The sequence below is a fragment of the Adiantum capillus-veneris genome, chromosome 16 (genome assembly GCF_014529385.1).
Source record: "Adiantum capillus-veneris isolate H3 chromosome 16, ASM1452938v2, whole genome shotgun sequence".
In the NCBI taxonomy this organism is placed as follows: Eukaryota; Viridiplantae; Streptophyta; class Polypodiopsida; order Polypodiales; family Pteridaceae; genus Adiantum; species Adiantum capillus-veneris.
In genome coordinates this window covers 594,284-621,243 of record NC_140946.1, presented here as the reverse complement: position 1 = coordinate 621,243, position 26,960 = coordinate 594,284, and the positions used below count along the sequence as shown (strand labels likewise).

The 26,960-nt window shown below is 39.4% G+C and overlaps 1 pseudogene; it reads left to right on the top strand.

The window, feature by feature from the left end:
* Window positions 1-4,270: 4,270 nt before the first annotated feature.
* LOC147438436 (uncharacterized) lies at window positions 4,271-5,345 on the top strand (annotated as a pseudogene).
* Window positions 5,346-26,960: the final 21,615 nt, after the last annotated feature.

Here is a 26,960-nt window from a genome sequence, read left to right as displayed (position 1 = left end):
TGGCTTGTACATTGTGGTCTCTCGGCCGCATGTACAGCCTGTGACCAGTTGGTGGAGAGTCAGCGACACTGTCTTTGGGACTGTCCCTCGGCCCAGCAGGTGTGGCTACGAGTTCTTCGGCTGATGCCTGCCCTCTCCACGGCTCGACAGTACACTTGGGGGGCGGCGGCTTGGTCCACCCTCACGGGCCCGACACTTCAGTTTGAGCTATCTTCCACCAGCAGGATGATAGTGATACAGGGGGTTCGACCTACACTCCAGCCTGCTACAGACCTTACTCCACAGGAGTGGAGCAGTGAGAGAGCGGAGTGTTGGGAGCTCATCAGCGGCCTAGCTCTCTGGTTCATCTGGCGGTCCCGTTGTTTTCGCATCTTTGAGGCTCGCCTTGTACCACCAACAGAGACTGTTCGTGACTTTTGGCTAGAGCTGATCCATACTCTCAGAGGACAGCTTGAGGGACTACAGGGCTGCTCCGACCGCATGCGGGAGCGCTGCGAGGCTTTCCTTCGTCTCTGGCGCCCTGGGCCGTTTTACTCCATGGTCCAGGGGGTGCTCAGATGGAACTACTGTCCACCTGTGTGGCTTTTCCCTCCTCCCATCTCTTGATTTAGCCCTATTGTATATATGCTTTTTTTTCATTGGGAGAGTCTCCCCATCATGTTTGTCGTAGCCCTCTCCTGCAGAGGTGGATGTAGCCCTATGGGCAGCTTTTATTAACTAATAGAAGGATCTTTTTCTCGGAAAAAAAAAAAGATAATCCCAAGTTGTTGCATTAGGTTCAACATTGTTCTCTATGCAATGGTCTCTCCACCAGTGCTTGACTGATTTCTCTAGTTTGAACTTAGTGATGATAGCTTTATTTACTGCAGATAACTGAGCCAGATCAAAGTAATCGTACATGCACTAAATCCAATCTTCAAGAACTTTATCTATATTTTTGCCTTCCCCGTCGCTAAAGTTTCCATGTTGAGACTTGCATAGCAACAATGTCTCTATCAATGATGGTGTGTTGAAGAATAATAGGCACTTTGCATTAGCAACAGGTACATTTCCTCTAGGAGGCATGGTAACTTACTGCACCATATCAACCAAGTTCATACTTAGTACAATATTCTAATCTGCTCAAAGTCCTTTAAGCCAAACAGAATATACGATTGAGAATAAAATGAGAGAGAATAGGAGAAATAATAACAAATAAATTAATCCAATTTCTATATCATAAAACTTTGGGGTTCCAAAAAGTCTACAAAGTGTCTTGAAAGTTTTTAATAAACCCCAATCACTAATGCATTTGGGCTTCTCGTATTCATCAAAGGTAATAGTGACATTGTGAGGATTGTATTTGAGATTGGGTCCATAGACTCTATTGAACCAATGATGGGGTACATAATAGAATTGGATGCCGCCATTTAACTTCTTCCAAAATCTTATTATTACCTTCTCACAGAAGCTGTATCTTTGGTTTAGCATGAGATCCTTCTTACTGAGAATGAGCTCTCGATTGGTATATCTAAAAGCGAACATAGGCTAAGGTAAAGAACATACCCCTGTACTTTGACGTCGACTTCTTAGATCTTTTTGTTGACCCAAAGTTGTGGATTGGCATAAACCTATCAGGCACTTGTGTTTGATATTGAGGTTGGGGCTTCAACATATAACGCACATGCTACGTAAGTGTGCAGAACAAGGAAGTCTCTAGTTCCCTTTGAAGCTCGAGTCACTTCAATTCCCCAATGGATATTGAATCCGACTGCGTAATTGAAAAAGACCCTTTGTGCAAAAGCACTTGGGAGTTCATCTAGACAATTCCATCTAAAAACAAGACAAGAAGAGAGAAAACTTAGTATACATATGAATTAAAACTAAGTCTATGCTTCTTATATTTATCAAATTTTGATTTTAATGATTTCATTAAAATACTATGGATGTCTCGGAGCCAACTCTATAAACATTCTTTTAACTCTCATGACAAGGTATTCTCTGAGACCTCCCATGCGACAATGTGGTATGTAGTTATCTTCTAGTTTTTGTTTCCCTATGACAATTGTAAGAGCTTCAAACTTCTTAGCAACTTCGACTATCCTTAACATTTGGGAGTGCATTGCCAAGTAGTAGAACATGTCTTGTAGGCCTAACCATATTTTGAGTTGAAGTAGTCTAAGGTTGGCAAACCAATCTCTTGGATTGTTGTCAATGTAGATAAAGAAGTGATGGAAGGGTTCTTGCTGATAGATAAGGTAACTACGATCAACACTCTTTCAACAAGTTGTGCTTCATGGCATGCCAAAGACTTTGGTCTTGATTTCTAAGTAAAAGAGTTTCCTTTCATCTCTTGATAATCGTGTTGCCATATTGTTGAACACTATGGCCAAAACCTCATTCCCCTAGCTAAAGCATTTAGACGTCACTCTAGGAGCCATTTGTTACTACAAAACAAAAATTCAAAGAAATTACAACGCCGTTGTTGAACACTTCAACCACTTTATTATAACTCAAACCAAATGTTTAGATTCAAGAAGACAAGTCAAGTAGGTACCACCAACCAATGTCACTTATACAATACAATATCCTTTCCCAAACAGCATGCATGAATGCATGCAAGATGCATAACCAACCCGCCTAGTATCAGGCTTTAGGCTATCCCCATAACCTTAAGCATCGGATCTGATACCAGATGAGAGATACCCCTCCACAAGGATCTATGCACAAAATATACAATTTACACCTTTACACAATTTTCAATATACATCAGAGTTGCAAAAGTGTTTGCATAGGGGAGGAGTTCTGAGCACCCGACCAAGCATGGAGTTTAGGCCATGATCCGGACTTCATCCAAAGGCACCTAGCTACTAGTGCTACCCCTGAATGGATGTTATGAATGAAAGAGTACTTAAAGAATATAACTTTGTGGAGGGTGAATACATCTGTACACCACATTGCGAGAAGAGAGAGAGAGAGAGATAGAGAGAGAGAGAGAGAGAGAGAATATAGTGGAGGGTGAAATAGAGTGAACAGAGACATGAGACAATGACAACAGAGAATATTTAAATGCCCCATCTAAATAAAATAGGTAACCATATATTAATGCAATGACAAAAATTTGGGTATACCATCAAATCAAAAATTTTATGACAAAATAACTAGCAAAGCACCGGACCCTGTGTAGGGATCGAGACTGGAGGTCCACCACCTCAGAACTATGTGGCACGCACAGCCTTTTAACTTAGATAAGGGGATCCACAACATGGAATTGGTCAAGGAGCGCGGTTGAAATCTGGTCCGTCAAGTGCATGTATGGATTTATGTTTGTAAACATAGCCACTTTTATAAACTAGGCCAGGATTGGGTGTGTCTAAAGAAGGCTGTCTGGCTCGTGTGAAAGGCGACAGGCAAGTGGGGGGATTTGAATGGGGATTGAGGGGATTGACTGTACGCTGAGTTGTATGCATGCAAATGTGCTAACGATGTGTGTATAGAGGTTGCTTCATCATGCTTGGTGGATGCTGATTTGGGTTCTGCCTGGTTTGAAACACCTATACAGAGCCTCTCTCATTGAAGTGATGCATGCACAACCTCTTCTGTATGGAGCATCCACTAAATTTCTTTTCAAGCATCTCCAAGCCGCAATGGAACTTGTAGATTGCAAGCTTATCATTCTTGAATAGTAGTTTTTCTACGCTTCATCCACCACAAGATTTTGCAGGTATGTTCAAAGTACTCTCTCTTCTTGTAGAAAATGGTTTCCAATGCTAATTGTACAGCACTAAATAGTCTTTTGTAGTATGATTTGAGGCTTTTCTCAAAACTTAGAGGAAGCCTTGGTGTAAACAATGATGATGGTACTACATTGGGTACCTTGCATGGAGAAGAAGATAAGACTACAATGGGAACTTTGCTAAATGAAGAAGAGGAGAGTCCTAATGTACCTGATAAAGATTTGGGGATCAAAACCCACAAACTTCAACCACACAGGTAATAAATCAAGATGTCTCTTAGTTTTATAAATACATATTTTGAGGAGCTGTCTTGTTTTGCACTTATGCTCAGTATTTTAATTCTCAAAGTATGACACACCTTAAAATATTTGTCATTCTCTTGGTTTATAATGTAGGTTGATCAGCATAACTTCTTTGAAGTGGTTCTCTTAGATGATGGAAGTGGCAGGGTTGCTAGACAATGCCGTGTTGATGTCTTTTGTTCACAAAGGCATAGGAACTAATTCAAGAGGACTCAATTTGAGGAGCATCTTAGGTCACAGCATGGCATTCACATGCAAGTGCCTTTCTTGCCAGCAGGCCATCCAAAGAAAGGTCATGAGAGGTCGAAGTATGAGGAGGCAGATCGATATGTGGAGGTATCTTGCAAACGCTTTTACGAACTTGATCGCAAGATGCAGATTGCAAAAGCAACACAAGAAGACTGCAAACAAGTAGTTGTAGAAAAATGTGGGACAATACGCTCATGAGTGAGGAGAAAGAGAAGCTAGGTTCAAAAGAGGCATTTGTAGAAGGTTCTGTGAGCTGCAATGGAACCATATCATGCTAAAGAGCCTCTTTGCCATGAGCGAGCAAAAGCACGAATAGACAAGGGATACAAAAAACAAGTAAGTTACAAATCTTGAGACAACTTCTGCATACAAACCCTCTTTGACTTCTTTCTTGATTGCTCATATGAACATTGTCAGGCTTGTGTTGGATGTTTCTTTGTTCACTTTGATGTATGCACAATTCTCAATGTCTCCTCATGCATGGGTTTTCAAACTTGAAAGTTGATAGTCAAACAAGATACAAAAATTCCCAGGAAAGTGGTGGAATCAAGTAGCATACAAAATGTCAAGGAAGAGGGTGACAATATTCAACAAGAGAAGGTCAAGGAGAACACAAAATATCAGCCATTGATAAACTCCTCACCTAGAAAGAAGCTACCTTTTTTACGAGGTAATTTGACCAAGGATCAGTTTCTACAATTTTCATAACAGTTAACGATGCTAATAACCTTCGAGAGCACACACATGAATTGGTTTTTTAAATTTATAATGGCTTTATTAAGGTCAATGATGAGGGGATCGGAATATGCAAGACAAGGAAAATTGCAGAATGATGGTACCTTTTCATATGTTTTGCTTTCTCTTGCAACAGCTGTCTTTGCTGATCCTTCTAATATAATTTAAAAACTACTAACTTTAATTTCCTATTAAACTCAGGCTTGCGTTCAAGGGCAGGCTTGAGTTTAGTTCTGCAATCTCCAAGTTGTCCGCCACCTTGGAGAAAGTGACAATAGAAGGGATTGGCAAGAATGATGAGGCTTCCATAGAGATTTTGAATCTATTTGGAATGTATACATAGTGTTCTTTATTTCTTAATAGTCATATTGTAATGTGTTTACCTTTATGCAAACAAGTAGAAAAGGAATGCATAAACATCAGGGTATGATGGCTGATGTAGGTGGATGGAGAACACGACACAAAAGGAAACAACTAAGCGTTTCTACTTTTTCGATGCACTTTGGTACTCATATATGGAGGGGAAAGAGGATAGTTGAGATCTTGATGGCCTCTTCCTGAAGTTGATACAGGAAACAAATTGTTCATCTTCTTTCCTATCATAAAGATGTGAGTGACGGTATTTTGACTCTATCTAGTAGTGCGCGCCTAGTCTATGCTTCTTGTAGCTTATACATTGAGTATTTTTACAGGACATTGGACTTTGTTTGTATGGTTCAATACAAAGATCAAGAGGATCAGCAAGATGGATATGAAGAAGAGCACTTTACTATACATGGACTCCTTTGGACAACTTGTCAATCCATTTGAATGCATGTCCACTATGCACATGTGAAGCTTCTCCTCTTTGTGTTGGTGCTATTGCAAATCCTATCTATGCTTTATCCTTGTATGCAATGAATACATTGCAATTTTTATTTCAAACAGGGCTTTGCAAAGCTTGGCAAAGACATGCAATGATGCACAGTTGAGGACAGATCTCTCTACACCTCTACTAGATGTGGAGTTCAAGTGTGTGAGTGTGCCACAACAACCAAATGCACACGACTGTGGGTATTATGTAATTGCATATTGTTGGCATATGATCTATGGAATTGCAATAGACGGTCTTCCCATCAACAAAGCGGTGATCGTTATTCTTTTCCTTGCTCTAATTTGAGAATAGTGCAGATTAGTGGTTGTGGCTTAATCCGTTGTGTATTTTGCAGATTACAACTGAGTGGTTTTAACATCAAGATGTTTGTGAGCTGCAAAAAAATCTACATTCATGGTGTATGCGTACTTTGGAGCAATGAGTGGTGTACATGTTCATGTATTTTTTGCTAGCTTTAACACCTATGCGAATATCTTCTGCATTGTTTATGCAATACTGTTTATCACATTTTGTAGACAAGCTTTCTGGTCACCATCGCAACAAGAATACTTGATTCACATATATTTTTGTGTGAAACATTTTGTTTTCCTCCGATCCAATTAAAGCTACAAAGTCAAGACTCAAATGGAGTTAGTTGAATATTATGAGTCAATGTATTTTATATTGTGTTTTTAATTGTGGTTGTCATAAAAGTTGATCTACTTTTCAAGATTTTGTCAGTTGCATCTTTTATTTTTGTCAAGAAAGTGATGTATCATTGCATATGTGATGGTTCAGTCATTGATCATTTTTTTTGGGATTTGTGGTTTGATGATTGATGTTGATGGTATGGTGTAAGTAGACAAGAGAATGAGTTACACTGGCTAATTGTTTTGTATATATACATGAGCTTGTGGATTTTTGTATCTACATGCCTGTCTTGTGAGGATATTTGCACATAGATGTGTATCTGTAAACTACTAACTAATCGCATAGCTCAAAGAAGAGAAGATTGGCACAATCAAGGGGAGGTTCATGCCGCCAAGATAATGGCAATAAGGCATGACATGTATGACATGCAACAATCTCCTTTGGATCAACCAATAATTTTTTGCTACAACAATGAGGACAATGTATTCAAGGTCTTTTCTCAAAGCGTACTCACCCTCTTCCGTGCTAATGTTTTTTTTGCAACACACCTGTGTCTTGAATATCCTTTAGTGGCTGGTTAGAGTGATCAAACCCTTGAGCATGTACTGCACCAGGTTTTCCATGGCCAAATCGAGTATTTGTCACATGCGCTTGTATTTTGTTGATGCTTCCTTTTAAGGGTAAGCTGATCTTTTTGGGAACAACAAGGGTGCATCCCATCAAATCCCTTAATATTTCCTCCTTCTCTTTATCTGTGTATCTTGCCAAATTTCTATTGATATCCTCTATCACTCTTTGGATATTAGATGTATAATTTTTTATCCTCCCATCGATGTCGGATACCAAAGGCTAACCGTTGTCTGCTGGCTTTGGATCTAGTGCATGATCCTCCACACAACCTGGAGTGTCATCTGATGTGATTCCCAAAGCGTGTACATTATCAACAATAGGAAGAACAAGTCACAAATGAGGAAAATACTCTTGAATTATCAGCCGCAACCCATTAGGGTGTTTGCAATTAGATGTCCAATCTGGACAATCACAATAAGAAGACTGCATGTTGAGATGATACTAAGCTGTTGGCCTCAATGTGCTTTGCATCTTGAAAATTAAATGCTGCCTCATCAATTACTTCAAGGGTTAAGGGATCAGCCATATGCCTTCTAAAGATATTCTCCCCACTTGAGAGTCTTGCATTATGAGACTTACTAGATCCTGTTATGTTATATCGCCCAGAATCAGCTGTACAAAACCAACCAGATTTTACTTGGAGACAAAAACACAACACATTCAGAAAGTAAAAGATGTACATGATTTCTTTGGAAGAAAAATTACATAATACTCACCTATTTCTTGTTTTTGCTTAAATAATTCTATGAGGATACCTCCCATGTGGGTTCCTATGGTGGAATCTCCCATAAGCGCATGAAGAAGAGAAAGTATAGGGCGGTTGATCTTTCATCAAGAAGAGTATATTTTACATATTTCCATAATCGTTGCACTAGATTTGTGGTGTCAACATTTCCGTGTGGAAACAAACGACCAAATTTTGGCCACCATTCTTGCCATTCACATGTGTCTCCATAGCAACCATTGACAATATAACGTTGCACTTTAGGGTACTCATGATAATATTGGAGTAAGGCTTGGAAATTCTCATCAAAACCTCCTTAGAGAAGGTGTACATCAGGTTTGAAAGTGAGATGTACACATGATCTCTCATGCTTCTCGACTCGTGCATCAAGTAAGCACAAATACCATCAGCAACAACATCAGCCTCTCTTTGAGCAAGTTATTGAATGATAGCATCTTGTTACTTACTTGAGGTAGCAAATTCACTACCCATGCCTTTTTGACATGGAGCCAGCATAATAACACATGGCATGCACTTTGACGTCGATTCCCTTAAATTGTCGTGTGTCCAACAATGTGGGTCAGTGTGAATGACCTTAAGGATGGAGTGAAACTCTTGCAGATTCTCGTCAATTACAATGGCAGTCGGCCGAATGCAACCCATCCTTTGGAACACCTTTTTAAATGTCAACTCCAAAGCCATGCTTTCTTGTTTTGTACCAACATCACTCGAACACATCATCAACCACACTGGAATGCCAACACCCATTTGATTTTGGACAACAACTGCATACAATGGAAGTCCATATACATTTGTTTTGACTGTTCTATCTATAGCCCATGCACTTTGGTATGAAAAGTGGATAGCAACTTGTAGCATCCAATGATCTTATATGATAATGACAAATGGACGCAATTGGCTGAACATAAAGTACCTATACATAGAAAAAAAAAGCAGGTAACATTAAAAAAGTATTTTTTAATTATTGATTTTTTATAGTGAATGCCTCTCTAGTGCTTACCTTTCCTTGTTTTTGTAGATAAAGAGCTTCAATGAGCATGGCACCCCAATCATCATTAGATGATTGCAAGCCCTATGAACGCAATTGATAAGCAAGCACCTGCACCTCTTTTAGAATCATGAACAACCTATACATCACACGATCAAGAGGAGTTGCTCACTCAAATTGAAATGCCTCCTTTGACTTTGACATCTTTACAACATGGCGGGATGTTCCCATGTCAAATAAATCTCCTATGCAACAATTTATGACCTTTGGATGCACTGGAAAATGATAAATATCACCACGTAGCCCATGCTTATGTGCCTGATGACCTGTGTGTAAGGTGATAGAGACAACATCATTGTTATCTGAATATTCTACAACCACCCTAAAAGGGCAACCCACTTTCCTTGATCTTTGAATTCTTTGCACATTTGATCCCTTTCAATTGCTTTCCCACGACCACAATGACAAATGTACTCATTTACAAACTTTGAAGGAGCTCGATTCTTTGTAGACCGCTTCATGACAAGTCGAACTTTATGCTCTATCATTATCGAAGCTAGGCATTCTTTTACTTGATCTTTATCTATGATCATCTTGCTAGATGTCAACTTTAATCCTCTATGCATGGAATTATCAAATGAGGTTTAGACTTTAGTCTTACATCATGCTATACTGTTGAGGACGCATTAAGAGTATAAGGTAATAAGCAAAGATCATCTTTTATTCGTCTCCACCTCCTCAAATTAAGTATCCCTCAAGCATCATGAGCTTTAATTACTTCAATCGAGATATCCAATCTCCCTTGAAGTTCAAGCTCCATCAATCTAAATGTTTCTCTATCAAAGGAAAAATAGAAATCTGATACATACACATATGGATCCAAGACATGGAAGCTTTGACCATTGCCTTGCACTTGTTGTTCATTAGGTTGTACTTGTTGATCATGATTATCTTCAACATCTGTATGGTCTTCTTGAATATGCACGAGTTCTTCTGTGAAGAGGTCATCGAAGCTTGTATCCTCACTAGATAAGGAAGCATCAGATGCTTCATCTGAGAACTCGCCAAATTCCATGTTGGTTTCTCTCTGAGTTGTCCAATTAGCCTATATCTCATTAAAAAACTTACAAATCATCTTCTTGCAAAACAATCCTAGGATGTACATAAGAAAGTAAGTGAAAAGTAAGATACCTCTATCTTGAGGTCAAATGAATGAACTCTTTTATCACCCATGGTTGAATTGGCCTGGTCACTAGGTACCATCCCTTGGAGATGCTTCAAAGAAATTTAGTGGATGCTCCATACAGAAGAGGTTGTGCATGCATCACTTCAATGAGAGAGGCTTTGTGTATGTGTTGCAAACCAGGCTTAACCCAAATCAGCATCCACCAAGCAAGATGAAGCAACCTCTATGCACACAGCGTTAGCACATTTGCATGCATGCAACTCAACGTACAGTCAATCCCCATTCAAATCCTCCCGCTTGTCTATCGCCTTTCACACGAGACAAACAACCTTCTTTAGACACGCCCAATCCCGGTCTAGTTTACAAAAGTGGCCATGTTTACAAACATAAATCCCTTCATACACTTGACGGACCAGATTTCAACCTCACTCCTCGATCAGTTCCTTGCCGTGGATCCCCTCGCCTTAGTTAAAAGGTTGTGCATGCCACATAGTCCAGAGGGTCCACCCATCCACTTCTGCTCTACTATGAACATAGAGAATTTCACTTCACCGAAGCGAGCCAGAACACCTCCAACCTACCTGAGCCAGACATAAGCTGAGGTCGCTTCGCCTCCCTCCATGAACCCAAGATCTAAAAGGATCCCAAGTACCAGTAGGTGGTAGGGTATCAACACCAACCATATCAGTTTAGGCACCACACCTCTTCGATGCCCATCACCAGGTGTTTAGGCAAAGCCAAGGAAAAATATTGGACGAGTTAGCCGTGTAGGTCATTCAGCCCCCGATGCACTAACCGTGTAGATGAGCCTAACAAAAAGAAAAAGACCTAGGCAACACCCTTGATCCAAAAAATCCATAGGTCAATGACCCTTTTATCTAAGGCTAAGTGATGTAGGTGATCCTAGTTTTGTAGCGATGCTGTCATGAGAGACATAACATGTGAGTCCATCATAATAGCACCTTCCATATGCACAAACAATCTTTTCCAAGTAGTTAGACTGTACAGGGTATCTACCCTTACACTTCCATCATACTCCATCCAACTCACTTCATGATCTAATCCCAAAACCATAAACCATAATTTAATCACTTCACATGGGTGAATACTCCACCCAACTCAGGTGAGACACAACCAATCCTGCATAACCACTTTAGAAGATAACATGGCTACAAAAATTTTGGCAGCATAACCATATCCAGAAAACAAACCAAGAGACACACCTACTTCTGCGATAAAATCCCAACCATAATCCATGAGGGAATCTCAACCCTCAACCACAAACCATATTCACATTGAACCAACTCCCTCACTTGGAGTTTGACATATCCACTACAGTCAATCGGAGTCCACACACATGATTCTTAAGACATGAGATTTTCATGCATAAAATAAGTCCAACCAGTAACTAAACATGATATAAAAATCCAATTTTGACAACATCTAATCATGCAAAGTTGATGCATCATATCTGCACTTCACCTCTCTAGCGCATAGAGCTAGTTTTGACCTAGAAAGGTGGAAAGCAATCATAACCATGCACATGAGGCATCCACATCAATCCATAAGGTTCCATACATCATATGATAACATTCCATCACCATAGAAAGGTGGAAAGCAATCATAACCATGCACATGAGGCATCCACATCAATCCATAAGGTTCCATACATCATATGATAACATTCCATCACCATAGATGCAAAACATCTCCAATCTTTAGGTCAACCATAAACCATAACTTCACACATATGCAAAAGACAACCTTTTGCCATTTTTGAGAGCATGCATAACATGAAAATGAAAGTATTTGACCTCAAACCAATGATCAAGCTCAAGAAGAGACATTATTCTCTACTCAAAGATGCTCCAGACTCCCGGTGTCTCATTACCTAGAGTGGCGGGGTATCATTGGGAGACTACTTGTAGATGGGAGGTGAGATCGAAGTATAGAGGGCATGGGTCAGAAGGTGTAGCAGTCTTATTCAAGAGGAGTTGTAGTCCCTCATTTGTATTGTTTGTAGAGATGATCATGCCAGGTATATGTGGGTCAAGGTGAGAGTGGAGACTATGAGGCCACTCTACATTGCAATATGCTATTTTCCACCAAGCACACATTAGGAAAAGTTTGGACTCAAAAATGGGCCTTGTAAGAATTGTTGATGTGGCATAGCTTTCAAAAAGTGGGGATCGGTAATTTTTTTGCAAATAAGATCCAAACTTGTTAGAGGTTGGATATGTAGAATCTACTCTTCAAATGCTATCTATTCATATATAGCATGCATGTATCGGACATTGCCTTCATGTAGATCTAGAAAAAGATGATTTTAGATTACCGTAACGGTAACAAAACCTGGCTGATTGAAAAAAAATGGCATAACTTTCATAGAAGTCATCCAAACTTTTCAGACCTTGGCTCTTTAGAATCCATTTTTCAAGAACTTTCCAATGATAGGTCATATCATGGGGTTCTAAGCAATATTTAGAGGGTTCTACTGGGTTAATTTTTTTTGTACAACTTTGATGATGTGGCACTCTTAAAAGGCCCAAAAATGAGTTCAAAATTTTCCTAATGTCTCACTACGCACCCCCAAAGGGACAATCACCTTATATGACTTTGGATGAGGGCATATGGGAGTTCTCTAGAGATGGGGATGTTATCCTACTAGGATACTTTAATGCCAGGACATGCCACTCTCAGGCAGTCTTTTATGATACCTCAAAGGAGATATTGAGAGAATTGGATGTCAGTGATATGGGTTTGGCCATGTGTTTGCAAGATGAGGAGCACACAGGTTACGGGGGATATTTTATAAACATGTGGACTACACATGGACTTGCCATTTTGAATGGTCTACAAAGATTTCCATCATTGAGTTCGTTCATGCGTTTTCCTCACAGACATGGGGCTAGCACAGTGGATTATGTTTTGGCTCAACCCAATTTTATAGCCTCTATTCAAAATTTTACAGTCGGGCCCATGCCTGTCAACGTAGCAGTAGATCATGCCCTTCTCACGTTATCGTCTCTTTTCAGTTCAGCATAGCTTGATTGACAAGAATATCCACACATACCCAATATAATTTTACATCAGAGATTGATTTTGTCTACATAGATGGCATATACATACACTTAGCTCCTAAGGAGCTCGGACTTCCATTAGAGGAGCTTACCCAGATACCGACAAAGACATTACATGATGTAGTAGCACAAGCATACCCACACAGCCAGCCTAAGCACAAAGACCATTCTGGGAGCATGCCCCAAAACAATTGGTATGATGAGGAGTGTAGAGAGACGAGAGCCACACTTCAGAGAGAGGTGTTTCTAGGAGTCATTACTCATAGACAATCACAAATTTTCTTTTGATGACTTGTGCAATGAAAGAAGAGGGCTTATCTTTCTCAGCTAAAGAAGGATTTTTATAGGCTATTTTTGAGCCAAGACTCAGGTGAGGCATGGAGATTCTTTCATGAGCACTCCCTCCACTGGCTATCACATCCACTGAGACTTGGGGTGGGTATGCAGCATCTCTTTACACTGTTCCAGGATAGCCGCCTCTACCAAACCCTTCAATGCCATGTCCAGAGACATCCTTTTATTTACCAATGAGATGGTGAAGAAATCTATTGACATGATGAGGACTAGGAGAGCATATGATCACGATGGACTGGTGCCGGAGCACTTTATACATGCCCGAGATATGCTTGCATAACTTCTTGCATTGATGTTCAATCGAGCATGTGTAAGGTTTTTCTTGATACTTGGATTATGTCGACTATTGTACCTATTTTCAAGGAAGGAGACCTAAAGATGCCTGGGAACTATCACACCATTATGATTGGGCACACACTAGCCAGGTTATATGCATCTATTTTTTAGCAATAATTGAGTAGATGGGCAGAGAGAGCAGGTATACGAGCATCAAGATAGGCAGGTTTCAAGAGAGTTTTTTCTACTCTTGATCACATATTGACACTCAGAGTTATTATTGAGGAGGGCAAATCACATGCTAGGAGGATTTACTGTACTTTTGTGGACTTTCGCAAAGCATTTGGCACACTCCCTGGAGCGCAACTGATGTGCAAGTTACAGGAGATGGGTGTACCCACAAAGCTGATTTAGGGGATCATGGCCTTATACAGGATAGTTGTGGGTCAATTCCGCACTCTCAAGGGGGTGTCTGGGCTTTTTCACTCCATTATTGGGGTGAAACAGGGTTGTCCACTCTCCTTACTTTATTTGATATTTATGTGGATGAGGTTTCAGATTACATTGAAAGGAGAGGCAACAAAAAAGCATAGCTAGTAGGGACTTGGATCTCATTACTACTATATGCAGATGATATTGTGTTTATCTTAGATTCACCAAAGGGAATGCAACAACATTTGGATACATTGCACACATTGGCTAGTGATAGCGGCTCGGTGAACCTTGGCAAGACTAAGGTTATGGTGTTCAACACCACACCACAGTAGGTTAGGCAATCTGCACCTAGCTTTGCATATGGTCAGGAGATGGTGGAGTATGCAAATGCATACACTTACCTTGATGTGGATTTTAGTGGCCCAGTATTTTCTTTGAGGAGAGCAATAGAGACTAGGCTAACAAGAGTGTATGCATCTTTAGGGAAGATGGAGAGGATGTGTTTGCAGGTTCAGTTTCAATAACCTTGAACAAAACTATGGCTTTTTGACACTTTGGTCACATCAGCCATGCTTTATGGGGTGCAGATATGGGGACCATCAGTGGACCGCCATAGCCGGACGGGCTGGCAGTATACAATGATTTGTTCAAGATTTCCCAAGGATCTCTTTGTGAATCCATCTACAAGTTGTAGCTTCATTCGTGATTTTTGGAGATCTCGTCTTCTCCACTTCTCCCAAATTTCAACGGTAGCAATGGATACTCCAGCCTCGCTACCTAGAATTTCTATTATTTTTACTTCTTTGTACTTTAGTGGTAAGGTGGTGTTTCCTTCTTCTCCTTCACAATATTCACCCACCTTATTCATTGGTACAAGCTTCACTTTGGATTTATCCAATTGATTTTTTCCATGATTTTGTCAGCAAGTTTATCCCGTGGAGAGGCTTTCAATCCCATTTTTTTGTTTTTGCTCATTTGTTCCCACAAATATGGTCTGATCTTTAAAAGTTTCATGAGAGTAATGGTGCATCTTATAGGGGAAGACATCAGATCGTGTAGGCTTTTTGTGTCAGTCATCCATGGAATTGGATTCCATTGAGATGGCACAATTCTCGCCTTGGATTTTATATCGTGTTCTTCTACACAGGAAGGTAGCGTTCTTAAGGTCACTGGCATGGTTTACTCTCTATAGATATTTTTGTCCTTGCACTCCTCCATGCATCTCCCTACAATGACTGTATGTCCCTATGATAGATCTCATTGTCTATATCTATCTGTAGAATTGGTGTTGACAGCAACATATGGCACTTTTGTCTTTTTTTATTTTGGATTGTTTTCCATAATGATTGCAGCCACTGCTTGTCTACTTCAGGGATTGGTGGCATCTCATTAGATTTAGCCTCATCCATTGTACTTGCAAAAACCTGCATATCCAATGGTTCTTTGTTTGGCTTGGTTGCTTCAATAGTTTTGTTTTCTTTTAGTGCACTTGCACTTTCTTTTTCTGGCACATGCACTACTTGCTCAGGGATTTTCAATGTTTCAAGCTCCATTAGAGCTTGAGCTGTCTCTATGAGACTTTTGCAAATCCCCATTTGTTTTGTTTCTATTTCATGATGCGGGTAGGTCAACAATCTTTGTTCTAGTGTTCGGATGTTTTTCAGCCTCGCTTTGTAGTCTTGCATCATAGCATCTAAATGCTCATTCACTTTTTCAACCAAGACTAATCCAGCTGATACAATCTTTGACTCCTCCGCTCCTTTGGTATTTTTCTTATTCTCTTGTTCACGTTTGAGTTGTTCCCTTGTTTGGTTTAGTTTAGTATCCAAGGCCATCTTTTCTCTTAGCCTCTTTGCTTTTATTATGTCTTCTTTGCTTTCATGATTTTTTTGATTTCTCACTAACATGCTTTCAAACTCTATTTGTTCTGGAAGTTTTAGCTCATCCACCACTAGCTTGTTTTTAGCTGCTTCTTGAGCTTGATCTCTCATAACCACTTTAATAAGAACTAACGGCTCTGACTCAAATTCTTTCAAACAAGGTAAAACTCCAATGACATTCACTATCATTTTTCCCTTGTTGTTTGGATTTTTAGCACTGTGTTGGAGCAGATAATCTTTCCCACAATCATCATAGAATCCAAAGATATTTATTTAATGGACCTTGTTTGGACAACCTTTTGCCCAATGATCACCTTCACATTCATGGCGTGAACCTTCCAGTTGGGCATTTGGGGGTGCTCCCATTGGCTGTCATGTCCTAGGAGGATATCCTCTAGGCTTGTAATTTTGATTTGGTATGAACATGAGAGTATTTTCATCCATTGTGAATTGGTTTCTCAATGCTTGAGCCACATATGAAGGTTTCGTAGCTTCATCTGTGCTTGCTCAAAATGGACTATCCTCGATAGCATAAGCTACACCCTCAGGTTCTCGCACATGAGTCTCTACAAGCTCCTTGTAATAAACTATTGGTGACATCATATGTGCACTCATGAGTGGTTCTACCATGGCTTTGTGTATCGAACAATGGATCAACTATCCTAAGGTACCTTGGAGGTGGTGGAAATTGTTGCACCACTAGAGGTCTTTATAGACTTTCCCTCACATAGTTCTAGTTATAAAAGCCCTCATTCATATCATGATATGTGTATTTTTGCTTAATGGCACACCACTTCAATACTCTTGGAGCATTTATTGCTTGTGGTCGTTGTGGTTGAAAATTGGGATTGTGTTTATACATTTGGTTTGTTCTTCTGCTCAGTTCTATGACCACTTGATCCACGATTTGTTTAATTGAAGTAAGAGCACTATGTCTTGTAGATGACTTGCTGGCTATAGAAGAGGCACTACTTGTTTTGTGCTTTGATCGCACGTGTTGGAGGCTAGGGACTTGCCGAACACTTTGTGCGAGCCATGAATGGCTGCAAGCACACAACCAGACTATCCTAGTAAGCTTAAAGGGACCAATGGTGTGTCACTCACCGCTCTATGCTTGCCATAGTGAAGGATTCCGTACCACAAAGAAGAGGGAGCTGCCACGGCCACGATCAACCACCTTGCCATCACTGATGCCACCACAATACTCAATCTCTCTCTCTCTCTCTCTCTCTCTCTCTCTCTCTCTCTCTCTCTCTCTCTCTCTCTCTCTCTCTCTCTCTCTCAAGCATACAGACACACACACACTCATGAGCACACAATGGAGAAGAAGGTAGACGTAGAGCAAGAGCACTTCTTTAGCATGCACCTCAAAATGAGGATTTTAGGTCAAAATGGACCTTTTATATGAATTTGGCCCATTCACACATGGACGTCCACGGTGGCCAGTCATAACAAAAATAATGTAAAAAATGAGATAAGTGATGCACCTCTCATCGGTGATCACCTACACACTTATAGGACCGACAAGTCCGGTCCATGACTCAAATAAAGTGATAAGACATCCGTCAAAGGTGATAGGGTCTTTGTAAGTGGTTAACATGCCCCCCTTCCTTATGTAGGTTCCATCCTCGGAAGCTAGTGAGGTGAAGCCCGTTCATCGAGGTGGAAGTGCATTTGAGATTGAATGTCTTTAACTTTCTTCAAACACTACAAGATCAACTAAAAATAGCATAGTAATTGTATTCTCATAGAACATATATAATTAAAAAGCATATGCAGTGAATAGGCACACAGATTGATTGATAAAAAAATATTAAACAATTTTTTAGCAATAAACATTAAATTGTAATGTAGTCAAACACATAAGCACTTGTAAAGGTGGAAAAATAAAAAAGTCTAGGGTCGCTAATATAATGGTCGAGAGGCACTAGAGGTCACTATTAATACCATGGGCAAGCTTCTTAATTCTCTCTAGTCAATTAAGTTGTTTAATCGTGAGAGAAAAGTATTTTATGTTCGAGGGTTGACTAGAGGCTATACCTAAAAGACCTTCTAGTTAAGCTACGATAAAGGGAATTGCATATGAAATCATCACCTGAATTATTCCCTTTGTTTTCCACATTGATTCAATATTTGACGTGTGTGCTTATTTTGTATGCCTTGGGATTTTTGCTTCTCAAGGAAAAGCGCCCACATTGTGAACCTCTAGGGCTCTAGTGCCATAGGCAATACATGTGAGTGAAGTACCAAATCAAGCTGGGATTTCTCTTCCAACTTAAGATTTTACATTTTTGGCACTTTTACTTTTTTGTTTGTTTGTTTTCACTGCATTTCAATTTTGCAACTTTGGGGGGTCATATTGGTATTGTTACCCTCTCCAGGCTCATCACAATAGTAAACTCCCTTTATAACACTTAAGCTACAGGTCAAGAGGGATTAAGCCCACTAGAAAGCACTAGTACATTGCACATAATGCTCATAATATAGGATTAATAACTTAAAGTAACCATTGACAAGTAGGAGGGCATTTCCCATGTTATTAAGAGAAGATCTCTAATGTCTATCTTGGTCAAAGTAGCTTAGTCATACTTCTTGATTCGTAAACCTAGACAAGGGACTATGAAATAAAACTATATTGAATCTAATGTTTAATACTAAGCAAATGTGTTGAATATTGTGCTACCAATCATAGTTAAAGAAAACAAACATGGATGCTAAAAAAGACAAGAGGCAATGATAATGGACAAGAAAAACATGTTTGTGTTAATGATTGTGCTCGATTCAAAGAGTGAACTAAACAAAGATTGCCTGAAGTTCAGAATCCCAACTACTACAATGCATTACTGTACACACTAGAAAACAAAAGTTCTACTTCCTCCTCTACCTTATCCTCTTCTATGGCCTTCTACTCATCCTCTTTTCTCTTTTTCTTCTTCTTTTTGTTCTCTATATTGTACCCCTCTTCATCACAAATCCTACTAGAAGTTACTTTATTTACACATGCGTCCATTGTTGCAAGTATTTGAACCCATCCAGAAGGTTCAAAGAAATGTTCATGAAAAGGCTCTAAATATACACTTCATCATCTATCATACTCTCTAATATACAATCTTCCCTTTCTAGGTTTCCACATTCAGATACACCACACATCTAAATGGATTTCTTTGCCATTGCATCCATTTAGGAATCTTCAATCCACCTTTGTTCCTTGAGTCAAATTCCTCAACCGGTGTAATTGTGACATCTCTATAAGAGTGATATTTTAGATTTATCTTGGTTGCATTTGGTCATGCCTTAGGTAGATGTGGTCGTAACCTAAATTTTATTTCATTTGATTGAACAGGTACCCCAAAACAATGTCAAAAATTTTGTGCTTGCAAAAATCCACTATGAAAAATGTATGATCATAATCTATTTCACAAAAAGTGATATCACTTGCTTCAATATCACTATGGGTCTTTCCATGTAGCCATCTACAAGCTTCAGCTTCAAGTGTGTTTATCTAAGGTTTGTTTTTTTCCCATTTTTTTCTTGACAAAATCCACTATGAAAAATGTATGCTCATAACTTATTCCATAGTAACTGACTATTATCTACTCCAATATCCTTATGGGTCTTTCCACGTAGCCATCTACAAGTTGGAGATTCATGTGTGTCTATCTAAGGGCTGGTTATCCATATTTCCTTTGTAGCTATGGCTACTCCTACCATACTATCTAAACTGGGTCTTTCCACGTAGCCATCTACACAAGCGACATCTTCACGTGTGTTTGTCTAACTGTTGTTTTTTCCCATTTTGTCCTCAGCATACTCCACTATGGAAAATGTATCCTCATAATATATTCCATAAGCAATGGCTATTATCTGCTCAATATCTCTATGGGTCTTTACACATAGCCCTCTACAAGTTGTAGCTTCATGTGTTTGTCTAAGGACTGGTTTTCCATATTTCCTTTGTAGCTATGGCTACTCCTACCCCAGTATCTATAATAGTTTTTCATTTGGCATTTGCATATTTTGATGGTATGGTGGTGTTTCCATCTTCTCCTTTGTAGTATTTTCCTACTTTGTTTATTGGTACGGGCTTGGTGTTCTTTGGTTTCACACATTTTGTTCCTTTGACAACTCAAACAGTGTTCTCTATGTGTAGCCTATATAAGCACTCACAAGTTAACAAATGTTGCCACCAACTTCATATTATGAAGAACCATTGGAAACATATGGGAGAGAACCTGAAGGAAATGTGTATGCTAAAGAGGGTTATCCTTCCTAGATAAGCTCAGATGAGGTCACAAAACCTTCATACATAGCTCATCCAATGAAAAAACCATTATACAATGGATGAGAATACACTCATGTTTATAGTGAATCAAAACTACCATCCTAGAGGATATCCTCCTAGGATAGGATAACCAATGGGGGCTCAACAAGATGCTCAAAGGATAGAAGGTCCTTGCTATGAATGTGGAGGTAATCATTGGGCAAGAACTTTTCCACAGGATGGCGAATGAACAAATATTTTTGGGTTTTGTGAGGGTTGTGGGATGGATCATGTACTTCGAAACTGCCCCAAGAATCTTGAAAATAAGAGAAAAGCAATGATGAATGTCATTGGAGCTTTGCCTAGTTCAAATGGACTTGAAACCAAGCCAGTAATTCCTATCAACATGGACACTAGAGCTCACACTCAAGAAGCCACAAGAAACATGTTGATTGAGGATTAGCCAAAACTACCATATCAAATTGAATTTGAAAGTAACAACTAGGACTCAAACAAACTCCTAGAAAGCAAAGAGAGAAAAAAATGAAAGCTAAAAGGACAAAGGAGAAGACTGCCTTGGAAACAGAGCTGCAACAAACCAAGGAGCAGCTTAAATGTTAGAAAGAAAACAAGGAAAAGGTAGAAGGAGAGGTGTCTTCCAAAATTTCATCAGGTGATTTAGTCTTAGTGAAAAAAGTACTAGAACCCTTAGAGGCTCTATTGAAAGCATACAAAGTAAGATTGAAGACCAACAGTCTTTGGAGAAAATATGGTTGACATATTCGCATCCTAAATTCAAAACAAAGAGATTGGAAATGTACAAATGGCTCATTGAGACCAGTCAAGCTCTAATGTAGCCATAAAAAACAAACATCCCCAGCCAGGAGGTGATGACACATCAAAAGAAGAGGGAAAGTGAAAAGAAGGAAAATGAAGTTGTTGATCAAATGAGACCTGAAATCAAAACACCATTGGATACAAGAGTAGTGGCAAACACCGTGGATGATGCCACGTCACAAGGAATGATGCCCATCCAAAAAGTGTAAGAACCATGGACACAAGCCTTGTGGGAAACAATCAGTGCAGCTTTTAAGTCTGCACCTATCACAGAGATCAATATGGACCATGATTTTTATCCAGGGGACATACAATTGTTATACGGTGATGCAAAAACCAAAATGTCTGCAAAGAGCAAGCCTAAAACATTAAAGACTCTATTGTCTTTTATAGGAGAGCACAAAACAAATCAGAGGTCAAGGTTGTTCCAACTTCAAGGATGATGGACACAAAGAGTCTCCATGAATTGATGTCGACTCCTATACAGTATACAATACCTCCCTCAAAACTTTTGTAAATTAGACTTCATCTAAGGCTGAGGTGGGCAAAAACTTGGAGAAGATGGGGCTAAAAATCCCCCCTCGGGATATTCTTGTAGGTGAAAACATGGGTAAAACTCCACCAAAGAAACCAAAGTCAAAACCTATGCATGTAAACGAGGTGGGCAATTATTGCGAAGGAGAAGAGGGAGACACCACGTTGCCACTAGAGCATCAAGGAGTGAAAACCATAGCCATACTTGATAGTGGGGTGGGAGTGGCCATAGCCATAGAACAAATATGGGAAAAGTGGGAAAGACTAGCTCTCAAGATAACACAAATGAAATTGTAGCTTCCAGATGGATTTGTAGAAAGACCTTTGGGTATGCTAGAGAAAATCATTGTGTCTTCATGAAAAATCGAGTACAAGCATACCTTTTTCATAGTGGAGTTTGGAAAGAGCAACTACTTTGACATCATTTTGGGCAACCATTCATGCGTCAACTTAAAATGGAGCAAGATTGGGGCTATGACCACCTCTACTTGCGGCATAAGGATGTTACCACGAGGGTCAGCATCAATGATCATAGTTATAGAGATGTCATCCAAACTCTTGTAGAGGATTTTGACTCAACTATGGTCCATGAAAACAAAATACATCAATGGTTGTGCAACAAAACACATATTTGGATTTACAAAGCATTCAAAATGCGGGAGCCTGATGAAAGAAGATTGCATCCTAGAGAGACCGGTACGTAGAGGATAAGGACTACATTTGAGAGCCATTTCCAAAAGATTTGTTTGAACCTTTTGGATGGGAACAAATAGTGCAACTCTAGATGTGTGTGTGAATGAGATACCCTAACAAAATTCTATGACAATGAGGGTTTCAAAATAATGACCTTCCAGATGGAAAATGTTATATTAGAATCAGGATTGGAAACTGAGGAGATCAGGACTCAAGAAATGATTGAAGGCAAATTCATAGTGGACGAGGTTTCCATCCGAGATATGAAGCGATGAAAGTGATGAAGACTCCCAAGGTTCACGAGATGATGAATTAGAGATTGAAGCTTAGGAAGAGCTATCGAGTAGCTCAAAAAACAAAACAAAATTAAACCAGCATGAGGTGTTCTTTTATGATTTTCCCAACTAGAAGTCAGGAAGATAAAAGACATATCAAGCAAAATGGGTGAGAAAAAAAAACAACATACAACAAATACCTATGTCTCTTTCATGATCAAAATGTAGTATTTGATGCTTGTCGGAGCAAACAACTATGTCAGGGACAAAATTACATAAAAACCTATGAAACTAGATTCTACAAAGACTAGTCCAAAGAAACAGCGCACAAGAAAAATTGAAGACGTAGCTAAAAAATCATCAAAAATGATTTAAAAAAATTATCACAAGCATGAATACTAAAAGTTGAAGCAGACCTTGAAAGAGGTTTGAATAGTAGAAATGGAAAGTGAAGAGACATCAATAGATTTGACACACACTCTCACTACAAAAAGTACACATACAAGACAGAGGGATCATAGTTCAGTAGTCAATTAGAGAACCTAAGGAATCAAGAACATCCTATGGTGGACCTAGAAATGGAAAGCACATTGACCAAGCTGAACCAAGAGAAGAACCGATCTCACTAAGGAGGAAGAGTATCTATTGATAGCCACTCTCAAACAATATAGAGATCTCTGTGCATGTTTATACAAGGACCTTAAGGGAGTATATCCAAGAATTTTCCAACATATGATACCCCTTAAGAGTGATGCAAAACCTTTAGACAAGATCCCTATATCTACAATGAAACACTTGTCAAAAAGATCAAAGAGGAGATAGACAACCTTAAGGAAGCGGAGTTTATCTATGAGATTGAACACACACATTAGGTGTCACCAATTGTGGTAGTGCCAAAAAAAACGGAAAATTGCAAGTTTGTGTAAATCTCAAACAGATAAATGTTGCCAGCATTAAAAAAACTATCCCTTATCGATTATTGATTATGTGATCGAGAGAGTTGCACGCAAGGAAGCTTATTGTAGCTTTCTTGATTTCTTTTCAGGCTACAATTATTTTTCCATAAAGATAGAGGATCGGCATAAGATGGCATTTGCAACAAAATGAGGCCATTTGTTGATAGAAGGATCAAATGAGCAAGCACTTGTTGATATTGGTGCACGAGTTAAGATCATAAAATATTCAATGTACCTAAAGATGTCAGATGGAGAATTAATGCCACTTCAGATAGAGCTCAAAGAGCAGCAAACAAAGAATGATGGTCAACTTAGGTCAAGCCAATTTTTCAATCAACATAGATGGACATCACTACCCTTCATCTTGGGTGTCTCATAGATGCACACACAAAAAGTAGTTCCTAATTGGCAAGAGGAACGTGAAAGTTCAACCTTAATGGCACATCTTATGTCACTCCCTTGGAACAAACTGATCATATTTGGGACATACAGCCCCTTAACACCAAACGACAGTCTGAATTAAATCCTAAATCTGCTCAACCACCCAAAGGAACTCAAATCAAGTAAGTATGGGTAAAGAAGTTAATCATGGTAGACAAGCCAAAGCAAACATGGTTACCAAAGTCAAAAGTTCCACAAGTTCCTTTCAACTCAAAGAAGCAACAACCAACAATATCTAGAAATCATCAAAGAAATTATACTATCAAAGCCATTGTCACATTCGTTGTGAAGCAATGTTGTTGCGATGTGCTAGGTTGCATTGTTATCAACTACTGGGTGTGAAGGCTGAATTTTTGTCATATTTTAGGCTCTTCAAGTTCTTTGTGACACTAGTACTTGAGTTGTTTTGCATTACACACATCCATAACCAAGACAAAGACTTTTCAATCCACCACCCAAATCACTCGAATAAAAAATAGAATATATTGTGCACATTCTTCTTAAATTAAATATGTAAAGTACAAGGAACTTCCAAATGGAAATTGTTTCTCAATGCTAGTTAGACAGTACTTATTGCAATGAGTCTAGCCAATATTCACTTCTCCAATACAAAACATACTCCTTTGCATTCATCCCTCCTCCTCTGCACTTACATTTGATAGATCATCTATAATTTGAATCATATTATTCAATTGTAGACTTGTGTTGGCCTTTGCCATCACTAGCTTGCAGATCTTAAATTTTTTAGGTTCCCTTTCATCCTTAGGTTTCCATGCTCAGATGATGCAGCTATTGTCTTCCCCATGTTGTGTAAGGCAGCACAAGAGGTAAAAGCACACAAAGGCCTACAAGGTTGGACTGTTGCCAGTTTATGTTGATTTAACTTCATCACACAAATCACACTTAACTTTGACAGGGTAAGAGCCTACTTTCCTTAAAAGGAAAAGGTGTTGAAAATGAGGAAACACATATGGAAGAAGAGGACAAGGTTGATGAACAGCGAAGCCTAAGACGGAGTGATGATGAATGTACATCAAAGTTCTTAGAAAATGAAGACAAAAGTGATGTGCCTCCATCTCCAACTCCAGAACGTACAAGAGCACATAATCTACCAAGGCAAGTGTTTGCCTACCCTTCTTGTTGCCTCAATGAAAAAACATTGTACTACTAGCACTCGTGTTATTTACATATTCTACATAGGTGAGCAACGCGAAAAAGAACAAAGGCCAAGTAATGGTCACAAATACCCTACCTCCCAAAAAGGCAAGTACATTTGGTCCTAAACCAAGAAGCAAGAGGTAGACACACATCAGTGGGAGAGAAATTATGGACTCAAAAACTCTTATCGGAATGGAACCCTAGTAGTTATGGCACTAAACATTGAGAGGCACACCAAGAACCTCCACCATCCAAATCTTCCACAACCCTTTCCTAGCAACAACAGGGAGTCTTGGCATCTAAAACTCCCAGTCACGTCCCCGATCCTGAGGAAGCACCAGAAGCATCTCATACTATCTCAAAGTCAGACTTCCCCCCTCCACATGAGCACGCACAAAAAGAGTGCACAAAGTCTAGAAATAATACAGCACTTGTTGTTGCTCGCCCCCAAGTGTCGACAGTAGTAGATTTGTTGTAGAATGTCAAACACTCCCAAGGAATATAAAAAATTGTTGGCCTACCTCATAAGTACAAAATAACAATTGTCGAGAATGATGTTTCGTAAGCAAGGACTATAACGTAGTGGGTGGTTACATGGGAAGCGAATAAAGCAAGAAAGGAAATGTCAACGCTAGTGTTGATTGTGGTGGACGCTGGTCCATGTGGAGAGCCTATTCTTTTTGTTATAGGTGAGCAAATATCGAGCAAAAAAGCATACATGTGTTTAGTTATGTCAATTTCAAGCCGTGATTTGGTTCTTGTGTCCAGATGTCATGGTGCAATGCAACACGTCACCTCATGAGGAAGTGGAAAATTCAATGCCACATCATTCAAGTATGCACACAACCTATGGTATGGTGTTTCACTCTCCTCAACATATGAAAATTTGTCTAGAATATTGCCCTTCAATATTAGCTATTGATCTTGTGAGAGCAACTGATGAGGTAGGTAAAACAGGTGTATGTTCCCTACTCACGAATCTTGCTAAAGTAGCTCCGTGAAGCTTTCATGTGCAAGGCGGGACAACAAATGTACTTTGTGATGCAAAATTCTATCATCTACTGTAACAGAATTGGACTATGAACATTGAGAATAACGAAATAAGGATAATTCAAGTGAACATTTTTATGGGAATTTTTCAAGAGCATAAAGAGAAGACTTGATTAGAGATAGCAACATAACTATTATATTTAATTAGCATGGCATGAACAATACTTTGCAAGAGAGAGAATTAGAGAAATTGATAACATTTGAGGACCGGATTTATGTGGAGTTGGTCCCCCCTCCAAAAGGGTTTTGTATTATAGATTCTCTCATAAAGAGAGACTAATTGGTACAATACTAGCTTGTGTTCCTTGAGACCTCCTTGGTGCAATGAATATGGTAAGCTTCATGCACCACAATTATGCCCATAATTAACTTAACAAAAGCATTAACTTGTCCCCGGCCTCAATCTCAAGACCTCAAAAACCTCGAAGGTGGAGAGAGCTAGCAAGGAGTGAGGGTAGGGAAGAGGAAAAATAAGTAGCATACGAGAAAGAAGTAGTGTCCTCCCATACCATTACTCATAGAGCATAGCATAGTAATGGAGATGAAGAAGATGGCAAGCATAGCTTTGAAGCATGGCTCTTGGTTGGATTTTCATTCCATAGCCAAGAGGTGTTGGTGTAGGCTCTCAACTTCTCAATCTTGGAGAAGGAGATGAAGTTCTTGCACTTCACACAA